This window comes from Ambystoma mexicanum, chromosome 1q, assembly GCF_040938575.1.
Source record: "Ambystoma mexicanum isolate Mex_15411 chromosome 1q, UKY_AmexF1_1, whole genome shotgun sequence".
In the NCBI taxonomy this organism is placed as follows: domain Eukaryota; kingdom Metazoa; phylum Chordata; class Amphibia; order Caudata; family Ambystomatidae; genus Ambystoma; species Ambystoma mexicanum.
The window spans coordinates 803,120,731-803,141,424 of record NC_090922.1 but is presented as its reverse complement, the minus strand read 5'-3'; the positions used below and the strand labels follow the sequence as shown (position 1 = coordinate 803,141,424).

Sequence of the window (20,694 nt, the reverse complement as noted above, 5' to 3'; positions counted from 1 at the left end):
AATGACCCCCAATGTTTCAATCCACAGCAAGTCTTTGGCTGTCCTGTCCAAAGGCTTTTCTTTGTCCTACATAACCTCATAAAGTATAACCTAGCCCTATTGGATGAATGTTTACACTTTGGGGTGGCAGTATCGCTACATGTTAGCAGTACTCCAAATGAGTATGAGTAGTATACTATCCAATATTAACGCTTGAAAGCGTGACGCAGAGTGTGCGTTCATATGATATAGTTATGTGGTCGTCTAAACTTGCCATGGGCTCTAGCCCCGGATGTTTTACAAACCTAGCAACGCCCCTTATCCTCTCGCATCCAAGAGGGCGGTCCCTGTATATTTCCCACATTGCGCTGCCCAGTCCGGATAGCGCATCATAGGCAGTGTGCATTTGTAAATTGCCTCCTATCTTCCGCCCGGCCTGATCGCGCAACAGCAGGCAGCAGTAGTTTGCAATTTACCTCCCACTGCTGTCAAAGGTCTCTCTCCTTTTCCTGTGCACAATTCCTATACATGCATCCAGCGACTCAGGCTAATCACGCGAGATACAAGGAGTTTCCCCTCTTTTCAAGCAATGCAACAGGTACTGGGTCTCTGGATCGACACTTAACTTATTCGGGGTCATCACGAATTGGGCGGTAACCCTTAAATCTGGCGGTAACACTATTACCGCCACATTTAAGGGTCCGCCCAATCATGAGTGTGGCAGCATTTACCTCCTACTCTAAACTGGGGGTAAAGGCGCCAACTTAACGCCCATTTTCGGGCAGTATTAACGCACGGTAATTGCACCGAAAATGCTCCATTGCCCAATGGGAAATGGGGAATACCCATTACCACTCAACCCTTGAACCAGCGATAATAGCGCTGGTCTGGGTGGCGGTAACACTATTAGCGCAGGCAGTATCTCGGCGGTAATTCTGCCGGGATACCACCCAACTCGTGATGAGGCACATTGTTATGTGGAACTGCTTGCCAAAAACTACTCAGCAAATCTGAATACGCAGCATGTCACACTGATCGACATAATTAGATGCATATCACACTATAGCAGTATGCGGGACTGTGGAAGGGTTTTCTCACTGTTGTAAAACCTGCTGTTTTTCGTAAGGCAATTAGTAGCACCTGGGGAGAGGACGTGCAGTAGCTCCAGTGGATGCACACGAGTGGAGGAACTCTTCCAGGATACAACCTGGGGAGCGGGTGAGGCCAAAGAAAAATGGGCGTAAGTAATGGGGGGAGGTTTTGAGGGACCAGCGGACCCCGAATGACCAAAAAAAAGGGGAAGTGTAATGCATGGCTAAGTGGCCTCACACGAGAGGTCGGCACATATTTAAACCATATGAAAAGCTTTTTACAATGTTTTCCTTTGTTTGTCGAGCTCATCCTATCAGCAGGTGGTGAGCAGTATGCACAGTTCCACTCATGTCATCCAAAGTCAATAACATTGAAGTGGAGATCAGTTGCATGGTCGATCCTTATTTGGGGATCAATAGACATGCCGCCATTAAGTTGTTTCCGTTGGTTCACAAACCCATTAGCATAGTCATTAAGGAACATAGTTCTCCAGTTGTCTCCCCACATCACTGCCTGGAACAACATAGTCCCTTCCTCATCCTCTCTTTCAAAGGGTTCGATGAGAGCAATTCAGTTAGCCTTCTCTTCTTCACATCCCCTGGGCAACCTGTAATTTGGATACTGGACCTTGTAGAGTAATTGGGCCTCATTACGAGGTTGGAGGTAAGGGGTTACCGGCACTGGTAAGGATGCCGGTGCCGGTAACCCCTTACCTCTGTATTCCGAGGTCCCTTAGCGGGAGCCGCTAAGGGACCATAGAGCTAATAACGGGCCCGCTATTTGCGGGCCCGTTATTAGCTCCTTCCCCATTCCCATTGAGCCCTATGGGGGCTCGAATGGGAATGAGGAAGGGTTTTCAGAATGGGGACTTACCGGGTTCTCCAAGGTTGGAATGACCCGGTAAGTACCTATTCCGACAACCCGGACCCGGAATGAGGTAAGGGGTAGCTAATAGCACCATGGCTACCTCCAACCTCGTAATGAGGCCCATTCTTGGTCCATGATCTTTGGTGCCTTGGAGCTGAAGAGTTAAATCCTCCACTTTTATTTCAAGGATCAAGCTCTCCATAATCCTGCTTAAGATCCATAACTGACCTTAATGCTTGCTCCATCATTTCCAGAAAGTACTTGGTTTGCAAAACGCTATTCGGCTCCGGATGAATAGTTTCTTGCTATTGGGCTCCTGACGAATACTTTGCCTTCTCGTTTAAATGCAATGTAACACCTCTGAGAAGTCAATATGGCGTGAAGATTACAAAAATGAACGTCATTAAGCACCGTCTGACAGCATTCCTGACATGAATGTCAGACTAATTTGCATATGTTTGTTTCTACGGAAATGCGAGAAACTTTAAAAATGCACAATAGGCAGTGGAGACCGATGCGACTGAGGTAGTCATTTGTGGGTTAGACAGAGCGACAGGCCCCTACCTAAGAGGCCCCTCAGAGGAACTTTATCTTGGAAAATCTCTCCAGTTTCCCTGTGGCCCAATCGCCTATATACGTATAGGAAATAGGGTGTCCAGTCAAATGGTCGAAAAAAAACTGGTCGACTGCAATTTGGTCGACGCAATTTGGTCGAAAACCAAATGGTCGAATTTTTTTTATTTATATATTTATTTTTCGGGTTTTCGTTTAGTATAAAAAGGGGTTTTTAGAGAAAAAAAGTGGGTTGGGGGGGACCCTCCCCCCAAAAAAAAAAGGGTTAAAATAAAAAATAAAAAAATTTCGACCATTTGGTTTTCGATCAAATTGGTTCGACCATTTGTCTGGTCGACCAATTTTTTTCGACCAAATGTCTGCCAACCGGAAATAGGTGTGGCGACTCTGTTGGTCTGGGACGTAGTTAGAGGGCTATGCTATGTTGGTTAAATTGGTAGGGGAGGATGATGTTTGGCAATTGGAAGACTACAGCACCAGGTGATCTGTCACTTCTAGGTTAATAGAGCTGGGGCGCATTCAATTACACGTCAGGCAGTGCAAGATGTGGCTGACATGTCAAAACCCATGTTGGCCTCTTGGGAGAACGTGCTTACTGGTAAATCACTCAAATAACATTACAAGTCAGTCTGCCAGAACAGGAGAGTTGTGAGCGATGAGAGTGCTTTTCTGCATGACCAGAGTGAGACGGACAGCACTGTATGGGCGGGTGTTGTTTTGTGTTGGTTTGAAGAGTGCGAGACATGTTGTGATGGAAAGGAATCGGAGTAAATGGACGTGATTGGAATTTTGTGGACTTGAGGAACTATCCAACAGGCAAGGGCAGATTCAATCACATGTCAAGATATCCTGCATGAGATGGCCCTGCTACAACCCTATTGGCCTCTCTGGAGAGTCCACACCCTTGTTTTGCCATTAAGGACGGGCGAACAGTAGGAAGACCAAGTCCTCACCTCAGATGTAGCCTCGACTTGTGTCCCACATGAGCCGACAGAAACCAACTGTACATTTCTATGTGACCTGCAAGAAAGGTTTGAAACTCCCTTTCTGCCTGTGCTACCTTGCATCTCTCAAGAGATTATAATGTATAGGATTTGCAATGGAATTTGCCATATACATTTTGTTAATTTCAACCTAGCACTTTTGCATGTGTGAAGCCTGCCACTTTCAGTAGTACTGTTATGATATGTTAACATTGATTAAAATAAAGAAAAATAAATGAAACATCGGTGCTCATTTAAAATGATCCTTTCATTTTATTTAATAATAAAGTGAGTTTTATAAGTTTGGAACAGGATTTATTTAATAGAACAACTATTCGGCTTCAAATGTGGCTTTGGACAAATACTTGATTAACTATTCAGTATTCACCCAAATACTCGACCTGCTATTCGGTGCACCCGGAATTATTTCCCCATGGTGACCTTCCTTCGATAGGCCCCCTTTTCTGGTGTGTTGGATTGTTTGGCTGCCATCTTCCCTATCCCAATGAAGTCAATGTTCCTCATTCACTGGAACATTTCTGCCCCTAGTTGCTTCATCCTCTGCCTCGTCTCTACCCCTTCTCAGCAAGGAAAACGCCCCCCACCAAAACAAAAGCCCTTTTCCTGAGTCTCATCAAGGGATTTCCAGGGCGCTGCAGGAGCTCAGTCCTCGGGTGCTCCTTGCACTGCGAGTTCTTGTGAGTGCGGTGAAGGCCTAGACTGAGCTAGCATCAGGTTAGCATGTTTTGCAGCCCTGCCTGGCCAAATTACACGTAGGAAGCAATGTCTGCACAAAGCATACAATGGATGGCACATGTGACTACATGGCATGTCTATTTAACACGGACATGGTTCTGCAAGGCCATACAAGCGGTTGTTTCTCTGGAAGAACAGTGAGGCATGCCCTCAGGAAAAGCACCCCCCTGTATATTGTTGCGATGGGAAAAACAAAACTCGTTAAAATGGGACACAAAGGTCATCACATCGCACTCTCTGTGTATGACACACATGTCGGGACACAAGGCGAGGGTACACGTGGGTGGGTGGACAGACACCCCCTCACTATTTCTCAGAGGGGACTCAATCCTCTTCAAGCTCTCTGACAAAGGAGGGGATGGTTTACCATTGAGTGTGAGGCTGTGGGGAAAGCCACCCAGCGGAGTCTCCCGCTGGGCTTATTACCTGTCCTCTCTATTGAGTCGCCTTTGCTATCCCAACAACTACATCTCGAAGGCATAACCCTGCACAGCTCCCAGTTGGCTACTCAATGTCTCCCTCCATTCAAGAAACAAAACAAAAATAAAAATGAGCCACATGTTGAAAGCGGTCCATTCCATTCACACAGTGATTGACTGACACTTTAAAAACGTCCTTTTTTTAAATGGAAGGACTGGCAATTGCGTAGCCATGCTTTGCCCTAAAGCTGGCTGGTGTTGGGAATGAACCAGGGTCCTCCCGAACCCCCAAGCACTTTAGAGTTAGGCAAGACCTCTTTAAGGCACTATAATAGAATAGGGGGGGAGGGGCAGTGGGAAGGCTCCCTCATGCAAGCCTAGGCTTAGGCATCTGACTTGTTGCTGGGGATTAATCACATGGAAAGCACCACAGCACATGGTTAGATTTGATTCATGGAAAACAAAGTGAACTTTGTGCAATAAGAACGGAGATCCCAGCGCTGGACCTTTTGTCTACTCTGTGCAGTTTTAGGAGATCAATATTCTTTTTACTAAGCAGGCTGGTGTATCTTGCTCCTTCCCCTGTATGGATGTCTGCATGGATGCGATGATGTCGGTACAGAATGTTGTGTGAGTGGGTATAAGGCGCAGCGCTTACCAACAAGAGCATCTCTGAATGGGAAGTACCATCAGTTAAGGTCAGACAGCACTGGAGGGCCCCACAGGCATTAACCTCCCCATAAGGCAGGACCACTCCCCATCCAGGACCACGCTCCCTGCCCTAGATGCAGGATCACTCTCCATCCCCATAAGGCAGGACCACTCCCCATCCAGGACCACGCTCCCTGCTCTGGATGCAGAACCACTCTCCATCCCCATAAGGCAGGACCACTCTCCAGGCTCCCTGCCATGGATGGAGAACCACTCTCCATCCCGATAAGGCAGGACCACTCTCCATCTAGGACCACGCTCCCTGCTCTGGATGCAGAACCACTCTCCATCCCCATAAGGCAGGCCCACTCTACATCCAGGACCATGCTCCCTTTTCTGGATGCAGAACCACTCTCCATCCCCATAAGGCAGGCCCACTCTACATCCAGGACCATGCTCCCTTTTCTGGATGCAGAACCACTCTCCATCCCCATAAGGCAGGACCACTCTCCAGGCTCCCTGCCATGGATGGAGAACCACTCTCCATCCCCATAAGGCAGGACCACTCTCCATCTAGGACCACGCTCCCTGCTCTGGATGCAGGATCATTCTCCATCACCATAAGGCAGGACCACTCTCCATGCTCCCTGCTCTGGATGCAGAACCACTCTCCATCCCCATAAGGCAGGACCACTTTCTCCATCCAGGACCACGCTCCCTGCCCTGGATGCAGAACCACTCTCCATCCCCATAAGGCAGGCCCACTCTACATCCAGGACCATGCTCCCTTTTCTGGATGCAGAACCACTCTCCATCCCCATAAGGCAGGACCACTCTCCATCCAGGACCACGCTCCCTGCCCTGGATGCAGAACCACTCTCCATCCCCATAAGGCAGGACCACTTTCTCCATCCAGGACCATGCTCCCAGCTCTGGATGCAGAACCACTTCCCATCCCCATAAGACAGGACCACTTTCTCCATCCAGGATCATGCTCCCTGCCCTGGATGCAGGATCATTCTCCATCACCATAAGGCAGGACCACTCTCCATCCAGGGCCACACACCCTGCCCTGGATGCAGAACCACTCTCCAACCCTATAAGGCAGGACCACTCTCCATCCCCATAAGGCAGAACCACTCTCCATCCCCATAAGGCAGGACCACTCTCCATCCCCAAAAGGCAGGACCACTCTCCATCCCCAAAAGGGTGGACCACTCTCCAACCAGGACCACGCTCCCTGCTCTGGATGCAGAACCACTCTCCATCCCCATTAGGCAGGACCACTCTCCATCCAGGACCAGGCTCCCTGCCCTGGAGGCAGGATCACTCTCTGGGTGGGCTGTCGCTCGGCAGTGACGCATAGATTTTACTGCTGCGGGAAGGACACTTTCCACATCCCACCCTCGTCTCCGGTATTGTAAAGTAGGGTCCTTGAGACAGCCGGAGATCTTAAGGTATTTATTAAGTTCCATAGTAAATGAGAAGTCATCAGGATAAGATACTATAAATAGGAGCAAAGGTCCACCACCCAGGCTACATTCCCCTCAACTGCCTGGGTGAGAACCATCAGACAAACAAGCATTCTACCCACTCACACAACATTCTGCACCGACATCGTCACATCCACGCAGACATCCACAGAGGGGAATGAGCAAGATACAACACACCTTCCTTCCTTTGACATGTTTCAAGAAACACCAACATGGGAGGGCAGCAAGATACAACACTGGCCTCTGCAGAAAGGGAGCTTGGCAGGCTCTGCGGTCTTTAAGGGGCTACTAATAGATGACACTTTAGGTGGGTATCAGGAGACACCTCTTGCCCAGAGCCGGTCTTTAAGGGGCTACTAATAGATGGCACAGGTGGGTATCAGGAGACACCTCTTGCCCAGAGTCGGTCTTTAAGGGGCTACTAATAGATGGCACAGGTGGGTATCAGGAGACACCTCTTGCCCAGAGCCGGTCTTGAAGGGGCTACTAATAGATGACACAGGTGGGTATCAGGAGACACCTCTTGCCCAGAGCCGGTCTTTAAGGGGCTACTAATAGATGACACTTTAGGTGGGTATCAGGAGACACCTCTTGCCCAGGGCCAGTTCACAATGTGACAGGATCAGGAAAGATGTCATGGGCGACACTGCATCGGCCAGTAGGAGGCACTGGATTCTCAGCTAGGGTTCTGCAGTGTTGCGGAGGGTAATGGCTTGCTCCTGCCCCCCTTTCTGGAGACCAGCATTCTGGCGCGGATAAAATGGTCCGAACAGTTACTTGCTTTAACAGAGCACGGCAGTTTCGCATTTCATGTGGGCCTCCCGGCAGTGATAGGCTGAGAATATCACAGGCAAGACTGCCAATCACACACGTCCTCTCCACTGGAAATGTAACATCGTCCCAAGTGACCGTCCAGGGGTGGGGGGGGGGAGAATCACACACAGTTATGACATAACCTTCATTCATTCCGCTCAGACAAACGTCAGACGGCTTCCTGGCCTCTATACTCTTAAAGCCTTGGATGTGGGCCACAATATGTGGAAGGAGCAGTCCAGCCATGCGATGGTGTGGATGATGTCATATAATGCTTGGAGACTGACGTAGGGATGAAAGTCACAGAAATGGGGAAGTATTTGGAGGAGTCCACAGCCTCCTCATCCGGAATATGTATGGCATATAGCCCGGGTGGGAAAGGGTGCATCTAATCTCCCTGTGCTCCCCGCACAGGCGACCCAGTCAGGGGAACTGGGACTTGTCTGCTCTGTCTGTGCAAGAGCCAGTCTTAGGGTCGTGCAGTTTCAGCAAGAATGTGTGCAGCATAATCTCTGCTTCCAGTGACTGCAACATTAGAAGTGACCTTTCCTTTTCTCTGTGAAGTATTTGCTATTCTTCGTGTTCATTCTTTGTCATCTGCACTCACATGCATTTCAACGCCCCTAGTGTGCTTCCCAAACTGGACTTATGCCAGAATCACAGAGTAAAAGAGTGGGAAGTTGGCTGGATCATGTTTGATGAGCACAACACACATTTAGCTTTGTGGAACTGTAAAATGTTATGCACATTGCGAACACTGTAACCACAAAATACATACCTATTTCAAATAGTGACCGGAAGCAGGTGAATGTATCACACGTGCTCTTCTAGCGTGTGTCTAAATCTTGAAACGAGTACAGCCCATTGGACGGTTTGCAGGGACCTCAGTGTGTCCATTGCCGGGGCTACACAATAATCTATTCCTAGTTTTCGGGTTTGGATGACATGTTATTCGGGTATTTGTAGAACTTTATTTATAATGCATTCAGGAACACAAAATGGCGCGCGCTAGAAATGCCAAGACCCGCTGAACAAGATTCGAGAGCTCTGTGTCAGCATATTTTTAGGAAGCAAGAGTGGGAAGGAAGGAGGGATGTTGGCTGAGAAAAATGGGAAGTGGCTGATCATCCTATAATAGCTTTAGTGGGCTTTTACCCTTTCACCCTTTTTCCTACTCTTGAACTTATTGGTGCAGGCATAAAAATACCGAGGGGCTTGTACATTATGCAAGGATCCTTCAAAAGTTGAAACCTTGGAACATTTGTGTGTGGAGTGTAGGTCTTGCATTTCATTAGAACGTATTTATTTTCGTATTTTGTTCATGATACATATGCACTGTGTACTAAGGATTTCTGGTATAGAATTCTATCTGGAAATCAATGATCTTTGATCGCAGCTGTTGTGAGAGTTTTACAGAACATGTTTTGCAAATGTTTAAGTATTGTTATTTTTCTGTATATTATATAAGGAGTTTCTAAGTTTCTTCATTTGTTGATGGACTGATTGTAAAAGGTTTCCCTTTTTTTAGAACTTTTATTTTCGCGTTTCAAATAAACAAGTCAACATAACTTCATTAGCAGCAAAAATTCAAAAAACAAAATATACATTGCATGGTTTCGAAAATAAACAAGACTTTTGTTCCAGCCAGAAAATATTCTAACAGTAATGAGAAATCACGAGCACAGTCAATACATTCCAAAGAATACAATTCCGTAACGAAGTTGAACAAAACACAGAACCGACAAGGACACAAACACACACACACACACACAAAACACAACACGGCCTCTTCCGATTCCACATTCACAACAGAACATAAAACCTTAACCATAGAAGTCATTACAAGGTGCCCACACCTACAAATGGAGGTCCTCCCTGTCTTGTTTCAAGCACATAACTTTTTCAGAACTAGACAAAACCTGTAACTCAGTTAGCCAGTCTTCCACCTGCGGTTTCAGTATTGGCTTTCCCGCCATTACCAAAGCCTTATCAATCCATCTCCCGTGACTACAGGCAATCTCGCATCTGTCCATACCTGACAACAAAATAACCTGACGAGGCGACCTAGGAACGGTAATGTTCAATATCACATCCAACCTATCCAATACATCCTTCCAAAAACTCGGAACCCTGGTGCATTCCCACAACGCATGTAGCAACATTCCTTTCTCCCTACCACAAGCCCAACAAACATCACTGTCCAGTAAACCAAGCTTATTCATTCACACAGGTGTCCAGTATAGACCTCCTAAGGACTTCTGTTGAATGAGTCGCAGTTTTAAATCTAATTTTGCCTTAAATCCCACCCTCATTAAGTAATCCTAATGCTCTACTGAAATACCACAATTCATTTCCATTGTCCAAACCTGCCGTAATTTGTCCCAACACTCGGCATATGCAGGTTTTACAGGCATCATGTTAAGAAATGTCGAAACCATTCAGAGCGGCGAGTCAAATGTCTTACAAAGTTCCGGCCTGTTGCCAAGTGGAGTGTCCATCATGCCCAGCCATGAGACAAGAGAGATTTGAGTGCTGTATACCTTTCCAGTTCACGCTTTCCCAGGCGAAATTTATGGCGCAATGCAGCAAATCCCACCATACGTTCATTTGCCAAGACATACCCCCTAGCCTCAACACCACCCTCATGATCCAGCTTCGCCAGCATAAGAATTTGTTTCCAATTTGAAGTGCTGGGTTATGCCACAGTGATACATCATAATGTAACCACACATTTTAATTATTATCCATTAACTACAAAGTAAGAGCTTCCTGAGTAGCTGCAATCGAAGGCAACCTACTGCAAATATTCAGCGCCTTCCCCATCGAATATGCATTGGTCAATGTGTAACAGGACATCACTTCCTTTTCTATATCTACACAAATCGGAAGTGAGTTCTCACTTGATACAAAATAATAGGCAGGTTTTGTAAGCAGAAAACCTTTATGATAGTCACCAAGATCTGGTATCCAAATCCCCCTTCCAAAACACTACATACCACCATTAATCAAAGAATTATGGTCTGTTTATTATTGCCCCACAGAAAACTTTGAAAATCGTGTTAATCTTCTGAAGAGACTTTTTACTAAACTTGAATGGAAACGATTGGACTATATACAACACCCTGGGGAGAAGAATCATCTTGATGGCATTTATTTTAGCCCAAATGTTCAACTGCAATTTCTCCCATTTCCTCACATCACCTGAAATCACCTCAATTTGCTTGTTCACATTAAATTCCACTATCCTTTTCAAGTCATGTACAATATAGATCCCTAGATATTTTACATAATGCTCAGACCATTTGCAGTTCCATGAGTCAAAATCACTTTTAGCGCAAGAGGTAGAAAGGGGGAACACTTCTGCAGTATCCAAATTAATCTTATGGCCAGATAAATCACCTACCTCTTTGAATATTTCTTTCACCAACACACTACCCTCAAGAGGATTAGACAAAATTACAGTATTATCATATCTGTATTAGACAATACTTTAAACTCTTTACCTCCCGAGCATATTCCATGTATTTCCCGCTCCTGTCCAATGTAAGCTGCCAGAGGCTTCAAGGCAATATTGAACAAAAACGGTGACAGCGGGCACATCCATCTAGTGCCCCTTCTCAAAGAAAATTTTCCTGAAAGTACACCATTCAACCACACCCTACCTGTTACCTCAGCAGGCAGGCTACAAATCGCCTTAATGAAACCTTGGCCAAAACGCATCCTCAATAAGGTATATTCCAAGAACATCCAGTTGATAACCTATCGAAAGCTTTCTCAGCATTCATAAATACCAGCGCTGTTTTAGAAATGACATCACCACGAAGACCTAATATGTCAACAAGTGTTCTGATGTCATCATAGCCACATCTCTATTCATAAAACTAGTCTGCAATATATGTATTATATTCCCCATACATCTATTCGCCAAAATGTTGGTGAATAATTTAATTTCTACATTAACCAATGAAATTGGCGATAAATCCCTCACTTGGTATGATCCCTGCCGGATTTAGGAATCATTGTAATCAATGCTTGCCTCATAGAGAGACACAAAACACAGTCCTGTAATATATAGTTATATAAGTCACACAAAAATGGAGATAGTGGAACCACAAAGGTCTTATAAAATTAAATCGGCAACCCATCCAATATCAGAGATTTACTGATTTTTAGCTGACCAATAGCCACCACAATTTCTGTCTCCTCAACCCGGCTATCCAAAGAACACTTGCTTTCAGGTGTCAAGATTGGAATATCAAACTTCCGAAAAAGCCACTCCAGAGCTGATTCAGAAGGAAAGATGTCCTCCACATTTAGATATGTGAAAACAGTCACATATCGCCACATTTTTCGCTACAGGGAGACCATGCGCATTCTCCACGAACTTAAGAAGAGATCGCTCTGTCATCCCTTTCAGTTTATTAAGCCACAGTTTATCACTCTTATCACTACAATCCCAAAATGTTTGTTTGACAAATAATATTCCTCTTTCCAACTGGATTTTATTCAGAGAATCTGTTATGTTTTTCAAGTTCAGTTTAGCTCTACGATCCCCAGGCAATGCAAACTTTTGTTGAAGTTCTTCCAGCTCATTTTCTAACAGTGTTATCTCCGCCAACCTCGTCTTCCTGATATTGCATTTCTGACTAACCAGTTCACCTCTCGCATCGCTGCCTTGAAGCTATCCCAGACCATGAAAACATTAGTTGTAGTTCTACTTTCCGCAAAGAAAACATCAATACAACATTTCAGTGCGTCAGTTGTTTCCAAGTCCTTTAAGATCCCCGTTCTTAGCTGCCACCTAAAAAAATGCAACCCTGTGTTTCCCAAATCTAACCGCAGCTCCACCAATGCATGATCTGAAAATTCCACGTTCTCGTGTGTCAATACTAATCACCTTATCAATAAGCCTGTCTAATAACACCAAAAAGTCAATCCTAGAGTAGGAGTTGTGTACAGGAGAATAAAATGAAAATTCTTTCACACCAGGATACATTATCAAATATCCACAATATCAAATTCCTGAAGGAAGCGTCCAAAGTCCCTGCTCGTCCAAACGCCCGTATATCTAAAGGTTTCAACCATATTAAAATAAATACATGTCAAATAAATGTAGTGGGCTGTTCAAGGTTCGCACCCAGCACTCACAGCAGTTCCATGCAGATTACTGTGTTGTGAATAAGAGGAAAAATTTACTTCAGCCAGGTAAGTGTGATCATCCCGTAAGGCCAGGTACACATATATGTTAAGTTCTGTGTGCATCCTGCGTGCATATGCTCTGGCAGGGCTGTATCTGCCTTTTATTGTTATGAAGTTTATAAAATGGGTGCCATTTAATTGAGTAATAGTAAGATCTGTTATTTACAATACTGTGAAGCTACTGGCTCCAACTGGAACACAGTGATGTTTACGCCTTACACCAGGGAGCTTCCGGATTCTAGTGGGGTGCAGGAGTGGAGCCTAGGAACCCATGGGCATCGTGGCTGCCCTGGTCTTTCTCCTTCATTTGATCTCAGATTGGATACCCAGATGGCCATTGTTTCCATGTGTATCACCTACCTCTGCCACACGCTGATCTTGCCAGGCAGGTTACTCCTATGTCTTGGACATGGCACTCAATTTCCATCCAGTGCTTTGGAGACAGGTGGCAAGTAGCAGCTCTACCCCATCCAGTCCGTCATTATGGTTAGTACTTGATTAATTTAGTCTGTTTTTTGGGTGCATGTCAGTGGGGCATGGGTGTGTCTGCTTGGTGCCCCAGTGGAGTCAGGGAAGTTGTTTCTTTGGATCTATACAGCCTTCCCTGGGTATTGGGCATTAGCTGGAAAAATGTTGATGTTTGGTAAAGCGAACAGGGTTCAGGCACCTGCTTCAGTGATAGCTGGTGACGATGCCCATTTCTACTTGTGACATTGGTGCGATACAAATGCCTGTGCATCTGAACAAGAGTTTGTTATGTGTAGTCGGCAGTTGCCATGAATGATCTGGGGGTTTTGACCATGGTCTGGTGGATGTATAAGGGTTCATCACAGATTGCATGTATGGATTTTTGCAGAACAACAATGAGACAAGGGGCAAGCACCCCGAGATCCGTCCAGCTGTGGGTCACAGAGAACTGCATGCCTGGTGTGGTCCTCAATGTTTCTGAAATGACTTCTGTGAGCTCCCTGTGTTAGTCGGTGCTCTGCCAGGTGTGTTATAATGTAGTGCCTGCTTCCAGGGTTGGACTGGCTTTTGGGGCAACAGACAAAAACCCAATGCCTTTCCCAATAGGCTAGCCAGGGCTGTTATTTTGGGCCAAACAGGGCCAGTTTGATGAGAAACTGCACTGGGCAGCTGGGGGTTCTGGCCATTATTATTGAACACATGTGCTTTAAATTGAACCATTTGCAATACGTTTGACCAAACACGCCTTCTTAGGTAGTACTCAAACACAGGGGTGGACTGGCCTTCAGGGAACTCTGGACATTTCCCAGTGGGCCTCTGCACCAAGGTCCTCTTTTGTGTGGGTACCCTGGTCTTCTGCTCCTCTAACCCCCCTCCATAGCACCACCAACCCCCTCCTTCCCTCTATCCTTATCCCCTACAACCCCATGGAGTAAGGCATTACCTTTAAAGCCCTGCATATAGGGGCACATGTGCCTAGAAAAAATCATCACAAATTAGGTCATTTGTTTTCCAAATGTTTTTGTGCGAGAACCCCTCAAACTATATTAGAGCAGTTGGCTTGCTCCCACAGAGTAGTATGGGGCCACTTCGAACACCACTTCAGGGGCTACTTTGGGGCCCCCTGCTAAAATGGTTATGAAAAGTAAGAACCTGCGATTGAGGGCCACTTTCTGATTGGTGCCCAGACTTATTTCACGTCCCAGTCCACCCCGGCATGCCTCCTCCTTTTCAGATTTGCCCCGTGGCACCATTGCCCCCTTCGCTGCACTGCATGTTTTTTCTTCCACCTTATGTTGAAAAGGATTCTGAGGGCTAATGCAAAGAGGGAGCGAGGAGCGCGCAGGTCAACTTTAAGGTTAGGATCAGCAGAGATGCCAGAAACAAAGATGAAAGGGTGTGCCAAGTAGGAGATGGGAGAAGAAACGTGCACCTAAAAAAATAACAAACTATAATTAGCTATAAAATACTTTAAAAAAGGGAATTAAATACAATTAGTCATGAAAGTGCCCCGAACACACCGTTCTGTTCAAACATTTGGCTTCATGTATATTGTTACGTGTTGCCCCTGTGTACTTGGTGGGTGCATGCTGTGCTTTTTCTGAATATTTACAGAACATGGATTCTGCGTCACAATTACCGTATTCTCATTTTTGTGGCGTGTGGAGCTTTCTTCACAGTTTTTATCAATCTGTGTATGTGTCACTCACTGCTCTGAGGGCACGCGATGGCGGTTCGTGGCATGCCACATTGCCATTAGTTGAATCTGTGTTCACGTCACTCCCTGATCTCGAGGGTGTGACGGTTGTTGTTGGCATGCCACATTGTCAGCAGCAGAATCTGGATGTGTGTGCTAGGTTGTGCTTGGGTGTTGGAGCTGAAGATTGTTTTCATGTCACATTTCCTCAACGGGATCCGTGTTCATGTCTATCAATGCTCGAATTCGAAGTTTTGCTGTTAGTCTTTGCAAGGGTGGTGCAAGGTGGTTTCCTGCTTCAAGTGTAGTACGTTTTTGTTAACACGCTCTCTTGCAGTGGAACCAGAATTGGTATTTTCAGAGGTATCCCGTCATTTTTTCGAAAACTTATTTTCGAAACACCATTTTCTCAAAAACCTTTTGCCGATTTTTTTTTCTGAATGTATTATTTTTTATTTTGGTTTTTTTGGGTTTCATAAGTAAAATAAAGTGTTTAAAAAAAGGGGGTTTGGGGGAACCCCCCATTTAAAAAAATAAAAAAATAAAATAAACATTCGAAAAAAACATTTTCAGCAAAATTGCGTTGAGAAAATGGCATTCGAAAATATGCCATTCGAAAAAAATCACTATAAACCGTTTTCAGAGCTATTATGGAGGCCCTGGCGACCTCAGGCATCCTATGCTGACACCTGCCCTGTTTAGCCTGTAGGCAAAGGGAGGGGGGCAGGGCAAGATGGCTGCCATGAATGTCACTTGGTTTGTGACATCCAGGAATACTCTGACAAAGTGACAGTGGGCTGACAGATGGAGGTCATGCACTGGTAACACATCCCTTCCCAGTAAAGCATCGGGGGGAAAGAGGGTATGTCTAGGAAAGGGATCTAGTGGCGTGGCATTGACTTTTCTCACTAAAGATTGATAGTTTGCTGTTCTTCGTATGGCCACTATGTCTCATGAATAAGCAGGCACAGAAGACTAGTTCTTCCGCATAGAGAATAGTCATGATGCGACTGAGTAGTACACAACTAAGCAGGCCTAGTAGAGTAGGGTGACCAGAGTCCCGGTTTTCCCTGGACAGTCTGGGAAAATAGGCTTCCATCCCAGGGTCCCGAGAGTTTTTTTCATTTAATGAACACAGCCCCGGGATTGGATGAGCGGGTGGCTGCGGTCCCGGTTTTAGCCGGGAACCGATTCAGAAATCCTGAAACCAGGGCTGGGCGTGACTCCAACTGCATGTGAAGGCTTTTCACTCACCCATTTCTTTCCCCTTCCCCTCCATGGTCGCTCTCCTCCAATGAGAGGAGTGTGCCTGGAACACCCCACCACAGCCCCCCTCACCCCTGCAACAGGCCAGCGACATAGAAGTACAACTACAATTTTATCAGAGACCTGTGTGTGTTTATTGTAGTCCTACTTCTATGTCTATGGCAAGTCATGTTTTTTTATCTGGTCACCCTATAATAGAGAGTCAATACAACTGTGCCGTTTAATTGTTAACACCTCTCACCACACATCTTCATCTCCACAGCCTTGATAAAGACTACGGTCGAAACGCGCGTCGGCTTTGTTGTTTCACCACTTTCGGCACCAGATGCCACATATGTCATGTTGCACCAAATAATTAAAAACACCATGTTTATACACTAATCCAAGATTGGAATTGTCAATATTTTGCAACAAGTACCAAAAGTTTCAGATATTGGACCAGCAATAACTGCCAGCACCCACACCAAACAAGGTTTTGTCACCCCACCCAGTACCAAACCATTCAGGAACCCTGGAGTTTGGTTCCCAGACAAACCATGTGCCAGGCTGCAGGCAAGACACTTACCTCAAACTGAACCTGTCCGCAGAGGACCGGCCTCCTGACACCAAACTCCCAACCCTTTGAAACTATAATAGAGAGACACTCATGTTTTGTGAGCACATGAAGATACACTGCACGAAGGGGTAAGTAAAACCTGGCTTCCTATCTTTGCAGTGCAGTGTGAATTTCATGTACTGCTGGGCCGTATACCGGTTTGTCTTAAAGGGGCCCTATTGACTGCTTTTGTGCCGCTACCGACGTCTCCATTTGTGAAGCGCTTTCAAAGTACTTTTACAGTAGCGATGACTCAGATCCAAATAACCTCTTCATTTAAGATCAGGGCAATCTTCTGAAAACACTGCGGGTACTCGCTTTGGAAAAGTATACTTTATGTGTGTCGAATTGTAGGTATTCAGGTCAAAATAGTAATTGTTGTGTTTTCTTGTTCAGAAAGTGGCCAGAAGAAGACCTGGGCATCAACACCAATGGGAACGTTCCTTCCAGTTATTTTATAATCTTTGTGGAAGGCCCAGATTGGGCAAGACCAATGCAACAGTCATTAAGAAAGCAAATGAACGTGCAATAGGTGGCCTCAAGACACCTGAAATGTGTCCAATTCCTGATGAGGGTATGCATGCTGTCTTTCTACGTCTGCATGCAGAAGGAATTCACAGTCTAATTGATTGCATGGATGCAACACCGCTGTCGGTATGGAGTAGGTGAGAGCACCTTCTTCCCTTACGGGAACAAGTAGCCCGACTCAATCAAAGTAATGCACAAGAAACAGAGCAGTGGCAGTGGCTTCCTATCACGTGACCAGATGTCTTGTGCACTCCACAGATCCTCAGAGGCAGGAGGGGAAACTGCAGGGGATTAGGGTGTAGGCTGCGGCGGGCGAGACTGTTAGTCCTTGAGAACCCAGCAACCCCACCCACATTCCAATGTAATTGACCATTGACAGGATGTTTATGACAAATCACATTGAGGTAGGGTGGCCAACTGTCCCGTATTTTTTGCGGGATTGTTCCGTAATTGGGGACTCTGTCCCGCAGTTTGCAGAGTGGCTGTGCGGGACGCAGGTTGTCCCGACTTGCTTTTGTTCCCTCGAGTGTGACTCTAGGGAGACAGCAAGTCGGGACAACCCGCTTCCATCCCAGCCGCTCTGCAAACTGAAGTGGCCGTCTACACACCATGGCGCTGCCACCTGCTGCTTTTTTTTCTGGGTGGCTCCGCGGCTCCGGCTCCTTTATTTATAGCCTGCTGGTCGAGCTGCTAACGCTCTGACACCTGTCTTCATTCCAATGCTAATGCTTAGTTCCTGGGGTCATGATGGTCAGGTTTGCAGTTAAAAAACGTGACCATCACCTCCCAAGGACAACCCATTTGCATTTAAATTAAGCCAGGTGTTAAGACCAAAATGGGGTGGGCCAAACGTGAATGACTCTGACATCATCACTGCCTTGTGGGCAAGTGTTCCGCAAAAGCATATAAAAAAGTTGGCCACCCTACATTGAAGGGTTCTACGTTATTTCGCTGTGGTATTTTTCATCACAGGTTTTTTCATCGCCGTATTTTTTTCGAAAAACTCTTTTTTTTTGGGGGGGGGGTTTACCCCCCCAAGCCCCTCTTTTTTTTTAATTCCCTTACACCCACAACCATATATTAAATTGTTTAACCCCCCCAAAAAAAAAAGTTTTTTTTCTAAATAAAAAACCGCGATGAAAAAACACACAATGAAAAATACTGCAGTGAAATGCGTGTATACCCATTGAAGGGGGGTGAGCTGCCCATCTGCTTCTGAATGACTGAATCCCAGAATGTTCCTGATCTCACCTAGACAAGAGCACACAATCCCAGGGGCTCCTGGAAAGCCAAACAGAGTAGGCAACCATGATCTGGGCATTCCCCACACAGGGCGCCTGCAGGAGAGGTCTGGGGAGGGTTGCGATCTTTAGTGGGGAGGAGGGGATTGGTGGAAACACCATGGATGCGTCACGCAGTGGGTCGGGGCGAGGGCCTGGACAAAGCATCTAGGGATCTACTAAGAGCGGGGAGGTCGCATCTGCGAGATGTGGAAGCCTGCCGTGGGGGAAGGGGAACGCTGGGCTGATGGGGGGGGAAGATGTGTTGGGTACGTTGCCCAAGTGCTCCAAGTTCCACCTAGGGACCCAGCCAGAACAAGCACCTTTTTCTAGGTCATTTGGGAGCTGGGATAGTCTGTCAACTGCTTTGAGCTTGTTTGTATCAGGGCCCATGCGAGCTGTCAACAACAGAGAGGAACTCTGTCTGGAAGAGCAGAGAAAGGAGAACAATGAGTAAAGACGTCTGCGAAGAGGGAGAAGAGGCTGCACTCATATGCTTCTAAGGTAGGTCAGAGAGTTCAGCCGCTACCTGAGGCACCTGGTGTACAACCTGGAGATACAGGTTACATCCCTGTACAGGGCCGACTCATCCCATCATCCTTCGGAGGTCGACATATTGAGTTCTATTAAAACGTACATTAATACCACCTAATATTACAGCACTTGGAGCAATCCGCCATGAAGTGCTGCATATACATTTCAATGCATTATTCACTTCAGAGTCCAGTCTCAAAGCAGGGGGGTGTGAATGGGAGAGATGTAACCCAAGAGAAGGGTCAAGTGAAGCAGAGCAAACATAGGAGATGGGGAGGAGTCTGGGATCCCGGAATGAGAGTAGAGAGATGGTTTTCAACAGGGAGGAAAGAATGAATGAACGAACGAACAAACGAATGAAAGCAGCTGACCCCATCACCATCTCCTATGGAGTCCCACAAGGCTCCTGTCTCTCGCCCACACTGTACAATATGTACACCAAACCTCTCTTTGACCACCTAAAAAGTCTAAACATCCCTTACACAAATGTTGCCAACGATACGCAGGTCCTCCAGAAACTCACCAGCAACCATGAACTGGACTCAGCAAACATCAACCAGAACTTCAGCATCATTTAGGCCTGGATGGCAAACCCCCATCTATGCCTAAATGATGACAAAACAGAGCTCATCCATGTAGGGTCCCCTCGCCGTCTTAAACACCTGGACCCTGCATTCACTTCCTTCTCTATTGATGGAAATAACTCCCCTGTATCGACACACGTCCAAACACTGAGTACACCCTAACTCTGAGCTAAACATGCACAAACATGTCAAGGCGGTCACCTCGTCTGCCGCTTACTCCACCAAATCTATAAACCTCTCCAGGAAATTCCTCGCCCCCAACAACTGCCTCACGCTGTTTAGGGCCATTATCTGCAGCAAATTAGATTACTGCAATGCCGTCCTTGCAGGAACCTCTACCAAAAACATAAACAAACTTCAGCTGATCCAAAACAATTCCCTTAGAGCAGTCTCGGGTATGAAATGCTCATATCTCACTTGTAAAACACAAAGCACACTGGCTACCAATCAAAGCGCACATTGAATTCAAGATCCTCTGTATCACCCATCACTGCCTACATAACACTACGCCACCCTTATCTCGCCCACCACTAAGAAACCCAACCCTCGCCTCCTGCGATCCTCCTCCTCCTCCTCTTCCTCTCTTACCACCCCAAGATATAACAGAAAAAGAGCCGGAGGCATGCGCTTCACCGTCATTGCCCCCACTGTCTGGAACACGCTTCCCCCTTCTACCCCAGATAAATCCTCCTATCTGATCTTCAGCAAAAAAGTAAAAACCGCACTATCCAACAAATATGCCGATTTTTTACTATTTACTGCCTAAAATGAATATTTGCTTTCCTGTATGCACATTTCTCCTCACTTTTACAATGTCATTAACTGCAACTGACCTGCTCTATGACTTCAATGTAACCTCGCTGTCACAATGCCTACACAAATACCCCCCTGTCTTTAACCACAATGTAACCTACTGCC

General features: G+C 46.1%; 1 protein-coding gene across 1 annotated transcript in view; it reads right to left on the bottom strand.

The window, feature by feature from the left end:
• NMNAT2 (nicotinamide nucleotide adenylyltransferase 2) overlaps positions 1–20,694 on the bottom strand; it is a 539,474-nt gene that overhangs the window by 231,736 nt on the left and 287,044 nt on the right. The gene's annotated exons all lie outside the window — the stretch shown is intronic.